The following is a 4,309-nucleotide window of genomic DNA, read 5'->3' as shown; positions in this document are numbered from 1 at the left end:
CAACATGATGTTGTTTTTAGTCGACATGCTAAAAGAATTTAGTTGAGCAAAGCTATCCATTGTGATACAATAGTCAATTCTTTTTCTCCCAAAGAAAAGTTTGATCACTTAAGATTTTTTTTGGCTGGCCAACTAGAAATATCTACTTGACCAACCTTCAGTATTAAACTCTAGCATGCCCCTGACCATTGGTGTAGTGATTAGTACATATTAGGACTTCCCATCTACCTAGGGTTCAAAATCTAATGAGTGCAAAAAATTCACCCTTACATTTGAACCACTATGATCGTTGGGTCATTGTGTGAATTGTAACTTGTGCTTCAGATTTATCTTGGTGATCGATGAAAAATTTTTGTAGGATTAAAGTTTTTTTGGTTGCCTACAAAATATTTTGATCGACCACTCTCTAATACAAAGCAAACTTCTATCGCCTAAAACATGATGAATATGTTAGTGCAATCATGACCCACATGATCAGATTAAACCTTGGGTTTTGATATTTGTGCAAAAGGTTTAAGGTAGATTTTGTATGCCACATTAGATATGTGCGTTTAGATGGATCTAAAAACTACAGAGCTTGAGGCTTTCTCGTTGAGTCTATTAACATCATAGTTAACTACATAAGTTGATTGTTCAACATTCTGTTTACTTTTGTGAAAAATCATGAATTCAAACATATTTTGATCATTATTAGTCGATGATACATGCACAACAATTGAATGTATGCAAAATCACAACGTCAATGATAATTCATGACATCAATTAGTTGACTCTAATAGTGCACACAGTTGTGCAACAATCAACTGAGACATCATGATACAACCTTCTATGAATTGAGTTTTCTTAGCTTTGAATTTACCCCATCCCTATAGGCATGCAGATTCCGTTTGGGGGGGGGGGGGGGGATTAACACCCACACTTTTTTTGTTTATGTCATGTTTAAGTTTTCTAATACAGGCATACACAAAGTGATAAAATAAATAAACATAAATAAAAGAAAATAGACAAATTATGAAGTTGTAGAGTTCCTTTGGATGTCCTGAATGCAACTGCATATTGGTGCCATCGACCTCTAGGGTTTTGATGTTTATTTGATAATATATTTAATAGAGTCTGATCAAGGCAAATAATTTAACGATAATCCATGTAATATTTGTAGGATCGTTGAGAGCTACTAGATATTGGGGTGAATAGTGGTTTTGTAGCATTTTTGAATTTTATAAAATGCTCGTAGCGTAAATTCTTGCGATCAAAGTAGTGTAAAATACAGCAGAATAATAAAGAACACAAGGAAAGAGCACACCGATATTTACTTGGTTCACAGCCACAGGTTGCTACTCCAAGGCCCACGATCAAATGATCATTTTCGATAGGCAATCAACTATATAACTCCCCTCTTACGAAAGGGAGTTAACGATTACAAAAAGTAGGATCGGTAACAATGATACCGTCCTTATAAAATTAAGCGCAAAACAAATTACCGAAGGAGTGAAGATGTTGACTTCTTATGCAGCTCTTCGACGTTACGACGACGTTCCTAATTGATGCTTCACGTGCAGACGGTCGTCGCTTGTCTGTAGAATGATGCTCCAAGGGGTCTCCCTCGAGGCTCTTTTATTAGGCTTTTCAGGGCGCCTGGAAGCCTTTCCAGGCACCTCCACGCTGTCCACCGATCCACCATCGGCACTGCTGACTCGGCATATCCAGGCGCCTGTATCCCTTTCCGGGCACCTCTATGCTGACATGGAGGTTCCGGATGAACCTTGACTCCGTAATGCCTTATCCAGATCCCACCTGGAACCGATCCGGGCGCCTGGAAGCTGAGGTGTCCCGACCACTGGGACTCTACCACCTCACTGCTTCGTTAGCCCTATTCCGCTAACGTCTAGTCGCTTGGAACCCATCCGGGCACCTGGAGTCCGGTCGCCTAGATCCAGATAAGGGCGCCCGAAACACAAAGTTTCAGCCCCTCCTTTCCTGCATTACAAGTTAGCACAAAAGCAAAAACTAATAGGAAAGTTAAATAGTTTAACAACTGTTTTGGTCTTGACTTCGGATTTCTAGTGAAATTCTGGGTCAGACTGACGCCTACTGTTCCCTTACCAGGAACGCGCTCTCACCCACTCTACTTGGAAGAATTTACCTGTTTATCAACCAAGTCCTCTAGATTTGTTGGACTTTTACTTAGCCTTGATCCTCGGCCCTTAAGATTTTCTGCTAGACATCTGATCCATATGACCTGCCTAGACTTCCACTGCTAGACATCTGGTCCACCTAACCTGCCTAGACTTTCACTTGGTGCACTTGATCCGCCAAGTCTTCCTGCCTAGTCCTCCAGACCAGGGCTTCCAACCTAACCCTCTAAGTTAGGTCTGCCTAGCCTCCAGCCAAGACTTCCACTGCCTAGTATCCACTAGAACTTGTCTGTGCCTAGCCTCAATTAGGGCTTTTCTGTGCTACCTGCACATTTAGATCAACTCATTAGTAAACACCACACATTTAACTTAAACCTTTTGCTATTATCAAAATTAAGATTCGATCATCTGGTGCTCCTTGATGTGGTAGGGTATACATATATTTCTACTACTTTTATTACACATCTTTATACATTTTCATGTTGATACTTTATGTTTGTTGCATCCTTTATTCATGCATTAGACATATTTTCTCTATTTTCTAGTTCGAAGGTCTGCTCTCGTACTTTTGTATTTGCAGGATGAAAATCGGTGTGAAACAAAGTGGAATGAAGGAAGAAATAACAAAAGCTAAGACTGGGTCGTGTTTGCAAGGCACGACCGTGCCTTCCATACAGATTTGTAGCCACTCCAGACTGTGCCACCAAGCACGATCGTGCCCCCATCTCAAGAGCAAGCCAACCACGGATCGTGCCCCCGAAACAGAAGGATATCAGTTTGAGGTCATGCCTACAAGGCACGACCATGTGCCGTGCCTATAAGGCACAACCGTGCTTGTCTTCCATAACCAGACCAATATGAGGCCATGCCTACCAGGCATGGCTTTGCTAGCGGAAAGTTTGGGCCGAGTTTTTTGGCTGCGCTATGAGGCACGAACACGTCGCGCCTAGAAACCTATTTAAATGTCTTTATGAAACCCTTTTGGAGGAGCCGTCAGATGACAACAAGGAGGTCCCATAACTATGTTCTAGAAGGGAATTCATTGTCACATCCATCTTCCCAGGGCTACTTCGCCATTTTCATTCACCACCGACGAGGAGATCACAATTCAAGGAAGATCCGCACATATTGATAAGTCTTTTTCCTTTTCTTTCTCGAATTTTGGAACAAAGATGAATTTCTTCTCTTCCTTCTCGAATTGTATTCCCTCCGTCATGGAGTAGATCCCTTAGATTCTAAGATGTAGGAGAACTTGAGATGTAATTGATGATTGTAATAAATGGATTTGCTATTTTCTATGACGTGATTATACTTTATTATATGGATTTATGCCTTGTGTGTATTTGATGATATTTTGTGAAGGCTTGATTTCATATGGATGGAAGTGAATTATGATTTATAGGAAATCTTAGGATCGTATGACTGGGACGCCTTGTGACAAGAGGTAAACCTTAACCAGACTTTTCGAGAAGATTCTTAAAACTGTAACAAATTCCCATGAGGGATAACTAATGGTTATTGATTACTAGAAAGATGTCTTTAATTGGGTACTCGATAACAGAGAGTAGGATACCAGTAGTATTGTCGGAGTGCCCAGGTGACAGCAGGAGAGCTATAGAATCGTGCTATCTAGGTATCATCTCTGACTAGTGGTCGTAACATTAGAGGATCATGATTTAATTTTGATGAAGCTTGACGAGGTCTAATTGGGTAGGCTTGGTTAGAATCCCTACATTGATATAAACATTGAGGAATAGTAAAGCGTCTATAGTACATCAACCATCTTCTCAAGGAATCTGAAATCCTATGATCATTTCCCATACCTGCCATATAGTTGATTCCTTTTCGTTTGAGGATTAAGTCCTTTAGTTCTCCTTCTTTCTCGCCCCAACATCAAAACTCATTCATTTGCAACTCTTTTTGTGCTAGTCTAGTGATTAATTCCATGGTCTCTGTGGTTCAATATCTTTTATTACTTGACGACAACCGTACTCTTGCGGGAGCCAATCAAGTTTTTGGCACCGTTGTCGGGGATTGTGCGCTATTTTTCATTGAACATTTACATTTAGAGTCTTTCCACCACATTCTTTCCTTTATTCATTCACTTTTATTTCTTTACTTCTTTTCTGTTGATACAATTCTTTACAGTTGGCTAACAAATCTTTAAAGGACTA

The sequence above is a fragment of the Curcuma longa genome, chromosome 19, assembly GCF_044706935.1.
Source record: "Curcuma longa cultivar G26 ecotype Majalengka, Jawa Barat chromosome 19, ITB_CL_G26_1.1, whole genome shotgun sequence".
Classification (NCBI taxonomy): domain Eukaryota; kingdom Viridiplantae; phylum Streptophyta; class Magnoliopsida; order Zingiberales; family Zingiberaceae; genus Curcuma; species Curcuma longa.
This window is presented reverse-complemented; position numbering follows the sequence as displayed.